Source organism: Thunnus thynnus, chromosome 3 (assembly GCF_963924715.1).
Source record: "Thunnus thynnus chromosome 3, fThuThy2.1, whole genome shotgun sequence".
Classification (NCBI taxonomy): domain Eukaryota; kingdom Metazoa; phylum Chordata; class Actinopteri; order Scombriformes; family Scombridae; genus Thunnus; species Thunnus thynnus.
In genome coordinates, this window is record NC_089519.1 from 35,314,651 (window position 1) to 35,331,194 (window position 16,544).

A 16,544-nucleotide genomic window follows, 5' to 3' on the forward strand; every position below is an offset into this window, starting at 1 on the left:
AAGGCAAAGTGAGGTGGCGAGGAAGGGGAAAATGGAGAAGAGTGTGTTCATGCAGATGGGTAAAAGGCAGAGGAGTGAGCTGGCGAGGAAGGGGAAAATGGAGAAGAGTGTGCTCATGCAGATGGGTAAAAGGCAGAGGAGTGAGCTGGCCCAGATGGGGAAAAGGTAGAGTGAGCTGGCAAGGAAGGGGAAAATGGAGAAGAGTGTGTTCGTGCAGATGGGTGAAAGGCAGAGGAGTGAGCTCGCGAAGATGGGGAAAATGGAGAAGAGTGTGCTCGTGCAGATGGGTAAAAGGCAGAGGAGTGAGTTGGCCCAGATGGGGAAAAGGTAGAGTGAGCTGGCCCAGGTGGGGAAAAGGCAAAGTGGGGTGGCGAGGAAGGGGAAAATGGAGAAGAGTGTGTTCGTGCAGATGGGTGAAAGGCAGAGGAGTGAGCTCTCGCAGATGGGGAAAATGGAGAAGAGTGTGCTCGTGCAGATGGGTAAAAGGCAGAGGAGTGAGTTGGCCCAGATGGGGAAAAGGTAGAGTGAGCTGGCCCAGATGGGGAAAAGGAAAAGTAAGGTGGCGAGGAAGGGGCGAATGGAGAAGAGTGTGTTCATGCAGATGGGTAAAAGGCAAAGGAGTGAGCTGGCGCAGATTGGGAAAAGGCAGAGTGAGCTGGCCCAGATGGGGAAAGTGGAGAAGAGTGTGCTCATGCAGATGGGTGAAAGGAAGACGAGTGAGTTGGCCCAGATGGGGAAAAGGTAGAGTGAGCTGGCCAAGGTGGGGAAAAGGCAAAGTGAGGTGGCGAGGAAGGGGAAAATGGAGAAGAGTGTGTTCATGCAGATGGGTAAAAGGCAGAGGAGTGAGCTGGCGAGGAAGGGGAAAATGGAGAAGAGTGTGCTCATGCAGATGGGTAAAAGGCAGAGGAGTGAGCTGGCCCAGATGGGGAAAAGGTAGAGTGAGCTGGCAAGGAAGGGGAAAATGGAGAAGAGTGTGTTCGTGCAGATGGGTGAAAGGCAGAGGAGTGAGCTCGCGAAGATGGGGAAAATGGAGAAGAGTGTGCTCGTGCAGATGGGTAAAAGGCAGAGGAGTGAGTTGGCCCAGATGGGGAAAAGGTAGAGTGAGCTGGCCCTGGTGGGGAAAAGGCAAAGTGGGGTGGCGAGGAAGGGGAAAATGGAGAAGAGTGTGTTCATGCAGATGGGTGAAAGGCAGAGGAGTGAGCTGGCGCAGATGGGGAAAATGGAGAAGAGTGTGCTCGTGCAGATGGGTAAAAGGCAGAGGAGTGAGTTGGCCCAGATGGGGAAAAGGTAGAGTGAGCTGGCCCAGGTGGGGAAAAGGCAAAGTGGGGTGGCGAGGAAGGGGAAAATGGAGAAGAGTGTGTTCGTGCAGATGGATGAAAGGCAGAGGAGTGAGTTGGCCCAGATGGGGAAAATGGAGAAGAGTGTGCTCGTGCAGATGGGTAAAAGGCAGAGGAGTGAGTTGGCCCAGATGGGGAAAAGGTAGAGTGAGCTGGCCCAGATGGGGAAAAGGAAAAGTAAGGTGGCGAGGAAGGGGCAAATGGAGAAGAGTGTGTTCATGCAGATGGGTAAAAGGCAAAGGAGTAAGCTGGCGCAGATTGGGAAAAGGCAGAGTGAGCTGGCCCAGGTGGGGAAAGTGGAGAAGAGTGTGCTCATGCAGATGGGTGAAAGGAAGACCAGTGAGTTGGCCCAGATGGGGAAAAGGTAGAGTGAGCTGGCCAAGGTGGGGAAAAGGCAAAGTGAGGTGGCGAGGAAGGGGAAAATGGAGAAGAGTGTGTTCATGCAGATGGGTAAAAGGCAGAGGAGTGAGCTGGAGAGGAAGGGGAAAATGGAGAAGAGTGTGCTCATGCAGATGGGTGAAAGGAAGACGAGTGAGTTGGCCCAGATGGGGAAAAGGTAGAGTGAGCTGGCAAGGAAGGGGAAAATGGAGAAGAGTGTGTTCGTGCAGATGGGTGAAAGGCAGAGGAGTGAGCTCGCGAAGATGGGGAAAATGGAGAAGAGTGTGCTCGTGCAGATGGGTAAAAGGCAGAGGAGTGAGTTGGCCCAGATGGGGAAAAGGTAGAGTGAGCTGGCCCTGGTGGGGAAAAGGCAAAGTGGGGTGGCGAGGAAGGGGAAAATGGAGAAGAGTGTGTTCATGCAGATGGGTAAAAGGCAGAGGAGTGAGCTGGCGAGGAAGGGGAAAATGGAGAAGAGTGTGCTCGTGCAGATGGGTAAAAGGCAGAGGAGTGAGTTGGCCCAGATGGGGAAACGGTAGAGTGAGCTGGCCCAGGTGGGGAAAAGGCAAAGTGAGGTGGCGAGAAAGGGGAAAATGGAGAAGAGTGTGTTCATGCAGATGGGTGAAAGGCAGAGGAGTGAGCTGGCGCAGATGGGGAAAATGGAGAAGAGTGTGCTCGTGCAGATGGGTAAAAGGCAGAGGAGTGAGTTGGCCCAGATGGGGAAAAGGTAGAGTGAGCTGGCCCTGGTGGGGAAAAGGCAAAGTGGGGTGGCGAGGAAGGGGAAAATGGAGAAGAGTGTGTTCATGCAGATGGGTAAAAGGCAGAGGAGTGAGCTGGCGAGGAAGGGGAAAATGGAGAAGAGTGTGCTTGTGCAGATGGGTAAAAGGCAGAGGAGTGAGTTGGCCCAGATGGGGAAAAGGTAGAGTGAGCTGGCCCAGGTGGGGAAAAGGCAAAGTGAGGTGGCGAGAAAGGGGAAAATGGAGAAGAGTGTGTTCATGCAGATGGGTGAAAGGCAGAGGAGTGAGCTGGCGCAGATGGGGAAAATGGAGAAGAGTGTGCTCGTGCAGATGGGTAAAAGGCAGAGGAGTGAGTTGGCCCAGATGGGGAAAAGGTAGAGTGAGCTGGCCCAGGTGGGGAAAAGGCAAAGTGGGGTGGCGAGGAAGGGGAAAATGGAGAAGAGTGTGTTCGTGCAGATGGGTAAAAGGCAAAGGAGTGAGCTGGCGCAGATTGGGAAAAGGCAGAGTGAGCTGGCCCAGATGGGGAAAGTGGAGAAGAGTGTGCTCATGCAGATGGGTGAAAGGACGACGAGTGAGTTGGCCCAGATGGGGAAAAGGTAGAGTGATCTGGCCAAGGTGGGGAAAAGGCAAAGTGGGGTGGCGAGGAAGGGGAAAATGGAGAAGAGTGTGTTCGTGCAGATGGGTGAAAGGCAGAGGAGTGAGCTCTCGCAGATGGGGAAAATGGAGAAGAGTGTGCTCGTGCAGATGGGTAAAAGGCAGAGGAGTGAGTTGGCCCAGATGGGGAAAAGGTAGAGTGAGCTGGCCCAGATGGGGAAAAGGAAAAGTAAGGTGGCGAGGAAGGGGCAAATGGAGAAGAGTGTGTTCATGCAGATGGGTAAAAGGCAAAGGAGTGAGCTGGCGCAGATTGGGAAAAGGCAGAGTGAGCTGGCCCAGATGGGGAAAGTGGAGAAGAGTGTGCTCATGCAGATGGGTGAAAGGAAGACGAGTGAGTTGGCCCAGATGGGGAAAAGGTAGAGTGAGCTGGCCAAGGTGGGGAAAAGGCAAAGTGAGGTGGCGAGGAAGGGGAAAATGGAGAAGAGTGTGTTCATGCAGATGGGTAAAAGGCAGAGGAGTGAGCTGGCGAGGAAGGGGAAAATGGAGAAGAGTGTGCTCATGCAGATGGGTAAAAGGCAGAGGAGTGAGCTGGCCCAGATGGGGAAAAGGTAGAGTGAGCTGGCAAGGAAGGGGAAAATGGAGAAGAGTGTGTTCGTGCAGATGGGTGAAAGGCAGAGGAGTGAGCTCGCGAAGATGGGGAAAATGGAGAAGAGTGTGCTCGTGCAGATGGGTAAAAGGCAGAGGAGTGAGTTGGCCCAGATGGGGAAAAGGTAGAGTGAGCTGGCCCTGGTGGGGAAAAGGCAAAGTGGGGTGGCGAGGAAGGGGAAAATGGAGAAGAGTGTGTTCATGCAGATGGGTAAAAGGCAGAGGAGTGAGCTGGCGAGGAAGGGGAAAATGGAGAAGAGTGTGCTCGTGCAGATGGGTAAAAGGCAGAGGAGTGAGTTGGCCCAGATGGGGAAAAGGTAGAGTGAGCTGGCCCAGGTGGGGAAAAGGCAAAGTGAGGTGGCGAGAAAGGGGAAAATGGAGAAGAGTGTGTTCGTGCAGATGGGTGAAAGGCAGAGGAGTGAGTTGGCCCAGATGGGGAAAATGGAGAAGAGTGTGCTCGTGCAGATGGGTAAAAGGCAGAGGAGTGAGTTGGCCCAGATGGGGAAAAGGTAGAGTGAGCTGGCCCAGATGGGGAAAAGGAAAAGTAAGGTGGCGAGGAAGGGGCAAATGGAGAAGAGTGTGTTCATGCAGATGGGTAAAAGGCAAAGGAGTAAGCTGGCGCAGATTGGGAAAAGGCAGAGTGAGCTGGCCCAGGTGGGGAAAGTGGAGAAGAGTGTGCTCATGCAGATGGGTGAAAGGAAGACCAGTGAGTTGGCCCAGATGGGGAAAAGGTAGAGTGAGCTGGCCCAGGTGGGGAAAAGGCAAAGTGAGGTGGCGAGAAAGGGGAAAATGGAGAAGAGTGTGTTCGTGCAGATGGGTAAAAGGCAGAGGAGTGAGCTCGCGAAGATGGGGAAAATGGAGAAGAGTGTGCTCGTGCAGATGGGTAAAAGGCAGAGGAGTGAGTTGGCCCAGATGGGGAAAAGGTAGAGTGAGCTGGCCCTGGTGGGGAAAAGGCAAAGTGGGGTGGCGAGGAAGGGGAAAATGGAGAAGAGTGTGTTCATGCAGATGGGTAAAAGGCAGAGGAGTGAGCTGGCGAGGAAGGGGAAAATGGAGAAGAGTGTGCTCGTGCAGATGGGTAAAAGGCAGAGGAGTGAGTTGGCCCAGATGGGGAAAAGGTAGAGTGAGCTGGCCCAGGTGGGGAAAAGGCAAAGTGAGGTGGCGAGGAAGGGGAAAATGGAGAAGAGTGTGTTCATGCAGATGGGTAAAAGGCAGAGGAGTGAGCTGGCGAGGAAGGGGAAAATGGAGAAGAGTGTGCTCATGCAGATGGGTAAAAGGCAGAGGAGTGAGCTGGCCCAGATGGGGAAAAGGTAGAGTGAGCTGGCCCAGGTGGGGAAAAGGCAAAGTGAGGTGGCGAGGAAGGGGAAAATGGAGAAGAGTGTGTTCCTGCAGATGGGTAAAAGGCAGAGGAGTGAGCTCTCGCAGATGGGGAAAATGGAGAAGAGTGTGCTTATGCAGATGGGTGAAAGGAAGACGAGTGAGTTGGCCCAGATGGGGAAAAGGTGGAGTGAGCTGGCCAAGGTGGGGAAAAGGCAAAGTGAGGTGGCGAGAAAGGGGAAAATGGAGAAGAGTGTGTTCGTGCAGATGGGTAAAAGGCAGAGGAGTGAGCTCGCGAAGATGGGGAAAATGGAGAAGAGTGTGCTCGTGCAGATGGGTAAAAGGCAGAGGAGTGAGTTGGCCCAGATGGGGAAAAGGTAGAGTGAGCTGGCCCTGGTGGGGAAAAGGCAAAGTGGGGTGGCGAGGAAGGGGAAAATGGAGAAGAGTGTGTTCATGCAGATGGGTAAAAGGCAGAGGAGTGAGCTGGCGAGGAAGGGGAAAATGGAGAAGAGTGTGCTCGTGCAGATGGGTAAGAGGCAGAGGAGTGAGCTGGCCCAGATGGGGAAAAGGTAGAGTGAGCTGGCCCAGGTGGGGAAAAGGCAAAGTGAGGTGGCGAGGAAGGGGAAAATGGAGAAGAGTGTGTTCATGCAGATGGGTAAAAGGCAGAGGAGTGAGCTGGCGAGGAAGGGGAAAATGGAGAAGAGTGTGCTCGTGCAGATGGGTAAAAGGCAGAGGAGTGAGCTGGCCCAGATGGGGAAAAGGTAGAGTGAGCTGGCCCAGGTGGGGAAAAGGCAAAGTGAGGTGGCGAGGAAGGGGAAAATGGAGAAGAGTGTGTTCCTGCAGATGGGTAAAAGGCAGAGGAGTGAGCTCTCTTAGATGGGGAAAATGGAGAAGAGTGTGCTCATGCAGATGGGTGAAAGGAAGACGAGTGAGTTGGCCCAGATGGGGAAAAGGTAGAGTGAGCTGGCCCTGGTGGGGAAAAGGCAAAGTGGGGTGGCGAGGAAGGGGAAAATGGAGAAGAGTGTGTTCATGCAGATGGGTAAAAGGCAGAGGAGTGAGCTGGCGAGGAAGGGGAAAATGGAGAAGAGTGTGCTCGTGCAGATGGGTAAAAGGCAGAGGAGTGAGTTGGCCCAGATGGGGAAACGGTAGAGTGAGCTGGCCCAGGTGGGGAAAAGGCAAAGTGAGGTGGCGAGAAAGGGGAAAATGGAGAAGAGTGTGTTCGTGCAGATGGGTAAAAGGCAAAGGAGTGAGCTGGCGCAGATTGGGAAAAGGCAGAGTGAGCTGGCCCAGATGGGGAAAGTGGAGAAGAGTGTGCTCATGCAGATGGGTGAAAGGAAGACGAGTGAGTTGGCCCAGATGGGGAAAAGGTAGAGTGATCTGGCCAAGGTGGGGAAAAGGCAAAGTGAGGTGGCGAGGAAGGGGAAAATGGAGAAGAGTGTGTTCATGCAGATGGGTAAAAGGCAGAGGAGTGAGCTGGCGAGGAAGGGGAAAATGGAGAAGAGTGTGCTCATGCAGATGGGTAAAAGGCAGAGGAGTGAGCTGGCCCAGATGGGGAAAAGGTAGAGTGAGCTGGCCCAGATGGGGAAAATGGAGAAGAGTGTGTTCATGCAGATGGGTAAAAGGCAGAGGAGTGAGCTGGCGAGGAAGGGGAAAATGGAGAAGAGTGTGCTCGTGCAGATGGGTAAAAGGCAGAGGAGTGAGTTGGCCCAGATGGGGAAAAGGTAGAGTGAGCTGGCCCAGGTGGGGAAAAGGCAAAGTGGGGTGGCGAGGAAGGGGAAAATGGAGAAGAGTGTGTTCGTGCAGATGGGTAAAAGGCAAAGGAGTGAGCTGGCGCAGATTGGGAAAAGGCAGAGTGAGCTGGCCCAGATGGGGAAAGTGGAGAAGAGTGTGCTCATGCAGATGGGTGAAAGGAAGACGAGTGAGTTGGCCCAGATGGGGAAAAGGTAGAGTGAGCTGGCCAAGGTGGGGAAAAGGCAAAGTGAGGTGGCGAGGAAGGGGAAAATGGAGAAGAGTGTGTTCATGCAGATGGGTAAAAGGCAGAGGAGTGAGCTGGCGAGGAAGGGGAAAATGGAGAAGAGTGTGCTCATGCAGATGGGTAAAAGGCAGAGGAGTGAGCTGGCCCAGATGGGGAAAAGGTAGAGTGAGCTGGCAAGGAAGGGGAAAATGGAGAAGAGTGTGTTCGTGCAGATGGGTGAAAGGCAGAGGAGTGAGCTCGCGAAGATGGGGAAAATGGAGAAGAGTGTGCTCGTGCAGATGGGTAAAAGGCAGAGGAGTGAGTTGGCCCAGATGGGGAAAAGGTAGAGTGAGCTGGCCCTGGTGGGGAAAAGGCAAAGTGGGGTGGCGAGGAAGGGGAAAATGGAGAAGAGTGTGTTCATGCAGATGGGTAAAAGGCAGAGGAGTGAGCTGGCGAGGAAGGGGAAAATGGAGAAGAGTGTGCTCGTGCAGATGGGTAAAAGGCAGAGGAGTGAGCTGGCCCAGATGGGGAAAAGGTAGAGTGAGCTGGCCCAGGTGGGGAAAAGGCAAAGTGAGGTGGCGAGAAAGGGGAAAATGGAGAAGAGTGTGTTCATGCAGATGGGTAAAAGGCAGAGGAGTGAGCTCGCGAAGATGGGGAAAATGGAGAAGAGTGTGCTCGTGCAGATGGGTAAAAGGCAGAGGAGTGAGTTGGCCCAGATGGGGAAAAGGTAGAGTGAGCTGGCCCTGGTGGGGAAAAGGCAAAGTGGGGTGGCGAGGAAGGGGAAAATGGAGAAGAGTGTGTTCATGCAGATGGGTAAAAGGCAGAGGAGTGAGCTGGCGAGGAAGGGGAAAATGGAGAAGAGTGTGCTCGTGCAGATGGGTAAAAGGCAGAGGAGTGAGTTGGCCCAGATGGGGAAAAGGTAGAGTGAGCTGGCCCAGGTGGGGAAAAGGCAAAGTGAGGTGGCGAGGAAGGGGAAAATGGAGAAGAGTGTGTTCATGCAGATGGGTAACAGGCAGAGGAGTGAGCTGGCGAGGAAGGGGAAAATGGAGAAGAGTGTGCTCATGCAGATGGGTAAAAGGCAGAGGAGTGAGCTGGCCCAGATGGGGAAAAGGTAGAGTGAGCTGGCCCAGGTGGGGAAAAGGCAAAGTGAGGTGGCGAGGAAGGGGAAAATGGAGAAGAGTGTGTTCCTGCAGATGGGTAAAAGGCAGAGGAGTGAGCTGGCGAGGAAGGGGAAAATGGAGAAGAGTGTGCTCGTGCAGATGGGTAAGAGGCAGAGGAGTGAGCTGGCCCAGATGGGGAAAAGGTAGAGTGAGCTGGCCCAGGTGGGGACAAGGCAAAGTGAGGTGGCGAGGAAGGGGAAAATGGAGAAGAGTGTGTTCATGCAGATGGGTAAAAGGCAGAGGAGTGAGCTGGCGAGGAAGGGGAAAATGGAGAAGAGTGTGCTCGTGCAGATGGGTAAAAGGCAGAGGAGTGAGCTGGCCCAGATGGGGAAAAGGTAGAGTGAGCTGGCCCAGGTGGGGAAAAGGCAAAGTGAGGTGGCGAGGAAGGGGAAAATGGAGAAGAGTGTGTTCCTGCAGATGGGTAGAAGGCAGAGGAGTGAGCTCTCGCAGACGGGGAAAGTGGAGAAGAGTGTGCTCGTGCAGATGGGTAAAAGGAAGACGAGTGAGTTGGCCCAGATGGGGAAAAGGTAGAGTGAGCTGGCCAAGGTGGGGAAAAGGCAAAGTGAGGTGGCGAGGAAGGGGAAAATGGAGAAGAGTGTGTTCATGCAGATGGGTAAAAGGCAGAGGAGTGAGCTGGCGAGGAAGGGGAAAATGGAGAAGAGTGTGCTCATGCAGATGGGTAAAAGGCAGAGGAGTGAGCTGGCCCAGATGGGGAAAAGGTAGAGTGAGCTGGCCCAGGTGGGGAAAAGGCAAAGTGAGGTGGCAAGGAAGGGGAAAATGGAGAAGAGTGTGTTCGTGCAGATGGGTGAAAGGCAGAGGAGTGAGCTCGCGAAGATGGGGAAAATGGAGAAGAGTGTGCTCGTGCAGATGGGTAAAAGGCAGAGGAGTGAGTTGGCCCAGATGGGGAAAAGGTAAAGTGAGGTGGCGAGGAATGGGAAAATGGAGAAGAGTGTGTTCATGCAGATGGGTAAAAGGCAGAGGAGTGAGCTGGCGAGGAAGGGGAAAATGGAGAAGAGTGTGCTCGTGCAGATGGATAAAAGAGAGAGGAGTGAGCTGGCACAGATGGGTAAAAGGCAGAGGAGTGAGCTGGTGTCGATGGAGAAATGGGAGAAGGGTGTGTGGGTACAGATGGGGACAAGGTAGAGTGAGCTGGCGCAAATGGGGAAAAGTCAGAGTGAGCTGGCCCCGATGGGTAAAAGGCAGAGTGAGCTGGCCCAAATGGGGAAAAGGAACAGTAAGTTGGCACAGATGGGGAAAAGGCAAAGCAGTGCGGTGGTGTAGATGGGGAAAAGGGAGAAGAGTGTGCTCATGCAGATGGATAAAAGGTAGAGGAGTGGACTGGCTCGGATTGGGAAAATGGAGAAGAGTGTGCTCGTGCAGATGGATAAAAGGCAGAGGCGTGAGCTGGCCCAGATGGGGAAAAGGCAGAGTGAGCTGGCGCAGATGGGGAAAAGGGAGAGGAGTGAGCTGGTGAACACAGAGAAGAATGAGCAGGCGCAGAGGAAGTTGGAGTCAAAGAGGACGGGGCTGGGGCAGACAATGGGATGATATAGGGCAGTTAGGTTCTCGAAAAGTTGTGATTTAGGGGAAACAGATTTGTTAGAACCTAAGAACATATCCACCTTGACTGAAATAGACTCATTTTGCTCAATAAGACCAAGATTCTAAAGCCATTTTTGCAGCTGTGTGTGTTTAAGCTTAGCGGTGCTTTGAGTTTAATGCTAATGTCAACATGTTAACATGTTAACAATGACAAAGGTATGACGCCTACCATGATCACCATTTTCAATTAGCATCTTGGCATTTAGTTTTGCAGAAAAATGATAAAGTAAAGTATTGGAGAAATTAATATTTTGACCTGATGATGGCGCTGGAAGAAAAGTAAAGGGGATCAAAGTTAAATCCATCCTCAGGGGGACATGAAATCATGTACCAAAATTCATGGCAATTCATCCAGTAGTCATTGAGATATTTCACTCAAAATACAAACAAACAAACAAACAAAAAAAACAAAACAAAACACAATTGTCAATGTTGTGGTTGAGAACAAGTCAGGGGATAATGAAAGACACCACGTCTGTTGGTGATTTATTCAATAGCTGTTGAGATATTTCTGGCTGGACCAAAATAGTGGACCGAACAAATAAAGCCACACTGCTAGCATGGATAAAAATGCAACAATATATGTTTCTAATAACAAACTTTTTCATAGTGATATAATGACTCCCATCTAAAGCCATTTGTTCACAAAATCTTAACACCAGTGTTGATAACGTTACCAAATCTATACTTTTTAAATATTCTTTATTTTGCCGCGGCTAAACAAGTTTTTTACTAAAATCTTTTTTCCAACAAATCCATCAGTATTTTTAATAATATTACCTTAACCCTATTACTTTTTTAACTTAGGAACCCTCTGAGTTGATCTGGTAGTGGACTGCTGACCACTCCCAGAGCCTCTGTTCATGTGATAAACCATGCTCACGCCCATGTTATATTTTAATGTTAAAGATCATAAGGGAATGAACACCTAATGATAATCTAGATTAGTAAAGAGGGTAGAAAAAATTGAGAAGCAACATTCATGGTATTATGTTTCAGAAGGTGGAGACAAATTTGTAACAAAATCAAGATTTGTCCAAACTCTGACCACTGTGTGTCCTCCACTGCCTTTGACTGAGTTTTAAGCACTCAGACCAAACATCACCTTGGATTTAGATCCTATTTAAAAAAAAATCTTTCTATTTACAGTACTTATATCATTGTACTCTGTATTTCTGTAACGCATTAGCAAATCTATCAATACTCTGTTTTTTTTCTGATTAAAGCTTGGCTAAGCATCCATTCTGGTCTGTGTGTCAATCATTTGGTAATTCCTGAATAATAATACTATAATCTTTTACATAGTTTGGACTCTGTAGGTCAAACAGAACAAACTGAGCCTTTTCTTTACCAGGTGTAGTCCCACTGAGCTTAGCCGCCTCTTTACACACTCTGTATACATATCATACAACAAGAAAATATTCTGCTAGACTATATAACATCACAGTGAACTATACAACACTATGATATAACACAGAGTACACCATACATACTAGAAACCACAAAAGATATCAAACTGCACTGGTGTGTGAAACCAAAGGAAATCAGAAAAGCAGTAGAGTCAAAACTTCATGGATATATTGTGGTCCACAGGTAAATAAAACCTGAAGCATGTAGTGACCAAGTGTCCAGTTACTTTCGAACCCCTGAACTTTGGGCACTATGTGTTAAAAGGGCAATATCTCCCACACAGTTCTTTCTATATTGATGTAAACTTACTTAAATTAAAGCTGAGATTTTAACTTTATTGTAGTATCCATTACTTTATTTCAAATTGAATACAGTAGCAGTCAAAAGTTTGGACACACTTTCTTATTCAAGGTAATGGGAAGGTGAGTCCAAACTTTTGATTGGTACTGTACGCTAAAGCACAGAGCCTGAAGAACACAATATGTGTAACTATCCAAATGCTTACAGTCTGGACTGTATATATACATACATATCACTCAGTGTCAGCTGGGATTGGCTGCAGCCCCCAGTGACCCTCTAAAAAGGATTACAGGTATATGGATGAGTTATTGGTGATGTGTCTCTATGTGTGGCTTCTATGAACACATTGAGTTATCTTTTCTTATCCTCTCTCAGATCAAATGGGTTAAACAAAAGCCTTCTTCAGTGTCAGTTTCACTGTTTCATGTTTGCATGAAAGAATTTGAATGATTTTACATTTCAGATAAAGGTGTGACCATTTAGCTACAGAAAGTGCTTCTCAATTTCTTTGAAACTTCAATTTCTTCTACATTCAGCAAGTAAGAAACACTGTTGTTTCCTTGAATATAAAATGTAAAGTGCACATTATAGACTGAATTGTAAGTGTACTTTTTAAAACCTTTTTTAATTTCTTTATTTGCGCAATAAAGTGATAACAGTACAAGTGTAAAACAATATAAAACATGGTGTTGGAAGACAGGACAGAGGAGGTAACAGAGTCACAAAATAATAGATATAATCAAAACAGAACAAAAAAGAGAAAACAAGGTTCAAATGAGAAGAGTTAATGTGCCTAAATATTTGCATATGAGTGTGTTGGTGCGTATGTCTGTGTGGTAGTGAGGAAGGTGCCTCATGAGGGAGTTGGGTGGGGTTGAGGTTGAGGTTGGGGATGGGTGGGTAGGAGCTGCAGGAAGTGTTTGTGACGGAGCTCTACTGTAGATAATGAGAGGGTGTAGTGGGGGGAGTAGAGGAGGGAGGGGCTGAATTGCTTGGTCAGAGGTTTCTGGCTGGGCCTAACTGTGGCAGCCCCCAGACCCTGAGGAGGCGTCTGCCAACTGTAGGACTCAGCCTATTTCAGTGTGTGCCAGAGGGTGAGAGGACCCCCAGACCCTGAGGAGGGAGTCCCCCTCACCACAGGGCACACAGCTTCATTGATGTTATTTATTATTTTTAAATTTTATTTTATTATTATCATTATTATTATCACCGGCTTCACTCCCACCCCTCCCTCTTGAGGATGTGAAGGTCTGTCTCCATGTGAAATGATGGGAAGCAGTGAGGCTACTGGTCTGTGGTAGAGATGTAATCTAGCCGGTGGTGGTGGGGTGTGGGGTGGGGGTGTGAAGTGCAGAGTGGGCTGTATTGTGGAGGGGGAGGGGGGAGAGGGAGGAAGATGTTGAATGAGTGTGTGAGAAGGAGAGAGAGTGTCTGGCAGATGTGCGTGCCTATAATATTTATAATAATTATTATCGTCATCTCCTCCACACCTCTTAATAACAATAATAATAATAATAATGGTAACAATAATAACAACAGCTACAATAGTAACAATAGTAATCAATAGTATTAATGAAAACTCAGCAGGTGAGTTCTTGGTGATGTGTCTCTATATGTGGCTTCTATGAACACATTGAGTTATCTTTTCTTATTCTCTCTTAGGTAAAATGGGTCAAACAAAAGCCTTCTTCAGTGTCAGTTTAACTGTTTCATGTTTGCATGAAAGAATTTGAATGATTTTACATTTCAGATAAAGGCGTGACCATTTAGCTACAGAAGGTGCTTCTCAATTTCTTGGAAATGTAAAGTGCACATTATAGATCTGAATCTTAAACGTACTATAATAACCATAATTTAATTTGCTAAAGACTAATTATGAATGTTTCACTCACCAGTTGTTGTCCCTGCTCAGCTTGCTGTAGTTTAGTGTAGTTTAGTAATTCGAACAGTTTAACAAACTTTGTACATATCACTGTCCCTTTTAAAAAACTACATCCTCCTCTCCTTCAAGGCGGCAAACCCGCCAAACACTCTGTTCTTATCAGTGATGAGTGTCCTCATCCATGCACGAACACAAACAGTTCTTAATGAGCCTCAGACGGCTGTGTGGCGAGTTTAATTCACCACAAACATAAAAAAAAAATACGAAAGTTTTCAGCGAAATTAGTCATAAACTTTGAATCGCTGCTTCTGCGGTCTTCACTTCCCGCGGAGTCAATGAGCAGAAATACGGACAGCGCCACTCTGCCATTGCAACCAACATTGTGGTGGGAGGGGGGATTACACCCATAGTGATAAGAACTACTATAGAAAATGAATAAAAGAAGCTGAGAGAGTTAAGTTCTCCTATTCCTACTCCTATTCGCTACGCTTATGGCCAGAGATAACATATTATTAACAAACGATCTCATATCAGTGTGCTGAGTCTTTTTTTCAGTGCTTTTCTTATTGTTTATTCCATTCTACTTGTTGACCTGTATTTAGTTCTTCAATTGAAACCTCCCTGCTGGTATTCCATTTAAAGGAGAAACATTTCTTTTAGCCTAATCTTGTCTGTCTCACTACTCGTTTGACCACTTTATTTACCTCTTTCTGCTCTTCCAGTATCCCACAGAAAGTATAATTTTATTTATATTTCCACGTTTAAAAAAAAAAAATGTTAGCCATGGTTTGTTTGTGAAAACTAAAATTTTCTTGTCATCCCACACAGAAGGTGATGTATGATCCCATGCAGTTCATTCAAAACAGCCTCTGAGGACCTCAAGCGCCAAAGATACACACAAACCTACAAAGAGAGGGGTGTTATGGGTAATCGTGCCTGCAGGTTACTGAAACTGTTTCTTTAGCTTCTTTGCAGTGGTTTCCTGTTTCTTTTAGAATCCACTTTAAAATCGTATTAATTACATACAGTAAGGCTTTACATGGCCTCACACTGGGTTATTAGGTGAATGTTTAACCTTTTTACCGTCCTCAATGTCTGATGGTCTTACTGTTAAAGTCTTTTAGCAGCAGTGGGGGGATAGAAAAAGACAACAAAGGTCCCTGGCTGGAATCGAACCAGGGACGTTGCAGTTATGAGGAATAGGTTTTAACTGTTAGGCCATCAGGATGCCCCTCTACTCAACATTTTCTGTTGTTGTGTTGTTGTTTTTTTGACAGGGAAGGCATAAACGTTATGTACAGTGTGGCTGTAAGCACGCCCAAGGACACATATAAAATAAAGGAAGAGTATCAACCCCAAATTTCCCAAATAAATGATGTTAATAATGGTAAAATGTACAATAATAAGAGACTAGTGGTCGCCATAAAACATGAACAAAATATAAAACAGAAGTGGGTCATTTTGGAGGAACTTGAAAAAAATCAACTCGAGGGTGGTCATTTGTTGGTCATCTTCTCTTATGCCCCTCCATGTGAAACTGTGCAAAGCTAGGGGGTGATCATAGTATCCTTGACAAGATTGGCAACATCATTAAAATGAACAAATGGACAAATTATCCATTTGTGTTTGAAAAAGTATTCCTGCCTGGTGGACAATATGATAAAACAATTCCCACAAAAACAGAAAAAGCCCTCAAGAATATTGGAGATTCTATTGGTGGTCTTGCAAAGATATTTCACTGTTATTACCAAAAGCGAACACTGGTTTTAAGTGTTCTAGCTGCTCCAGCGGTGGAGAGGTTACAGAAGATTGTGTTAAATATGATGCATAAACTTGTCCAAACTTCTGACTGGTACTGTAATTGTAGTTGTTATTAGTTTCAGTTGTGAAAAGTAATTTTCATCCTCTTTTGCTACTGCCTCCTGTGGTGTACCCCAGGGTTCCATCTTAGGCCCCATTTTATTCGGTATTTTATTCAGTTTTAAGTTCTCCTGAGGTTGACAAATGCTGGATGGCCAAACATTTTCTCCAGTTTAATGAGAGTAAGGCAGAGGTTCTTATTATCGGTCCTGAAAGTTTCACTCATGGTGTAGCCTATTTTCTTGGGCTTCAAGTGTTCACACATATTCAAGAAATCTGGGTGTATCTATTCTTGAATACTTTAAAATAAGACACATTCTGTTATCAGTAGTAACTTTTTCCAAATTATGTTCACAGTAAAAAGTAAAAATAAAACCATTTCTTTCTTCTGGAGATCTGGAGATTCTCTTAGATGCTTTTATTACTTCACATCTTGACTGCTGTAACTTTCTTTATGCAGGAATAAGAAAGGATGAGGTTGAAAGTTGTGAAGTGAAATGTCTTAACTATTGGATTGATAGCAATGACATCTGGTAGAGATATTCATGTCTCTCTCAGGATGAATTCTTATCACTTTGGGATCCCCTGACTTTTCATCTGGTCAAAATTTTAATTTGTTCTTTACTGCAGTCTACACTTTAGAATCACTTTGCTAAAAGTTAGTTTTAACTTCTTTATACCAAATCTCTACATTTTGTTAAGAATAATGTGATCTGTCTTTCTACTTAGAAAAGAACGAACGCCTTAAACTTGTTTTAAACGTTTAAAATGTTTCACAATAACTGAAAAATAACAACTTTTTTTTTTTAACGGTAAAACCAAATCTGCCTCTTCATCCTGACTTGTACATTGAGGAGGATTTCAGAAGAAACACAGGAGGAAGGAGATAAGGTCAGGATTATGCAAAGCCACTCATTTCTTTTTGCTCTGATCTAGAGGGAAATTAGGAAATACAGAGTTTTTAACTTAAAAAGAACCTTAAAAAGTGACTAAATGAATAAACCTCAAATTTCCCTTTTGGAACAAAGAAAACTCACTGAGCAATAGATGATTTTACCAGTTCCACAGATCTATGCTTCAGTTCTTGAAGTACAAAAGATGTCTCTGTACAGCCCAGTTTTATAGCATGCAGTAAAAGCATATCACCAATTTAATGAATGCTTACACAACTGCAATTCTAAAAGCATGTACGTTGGAGACCATTATCGCGTACAAGGGGCTTTTGTTGTCATACATCCTAGAAAGTGAAATAATGAAGAATGAGGAAAAATAAAAGAAATCACCAGTAGGAACCACCTGACAGATGCTTAATTTTCAAGGCTGATACCAATATCAATATTTGAGAGTTACAAAATTGTGTGAAAAAGTGTGCTG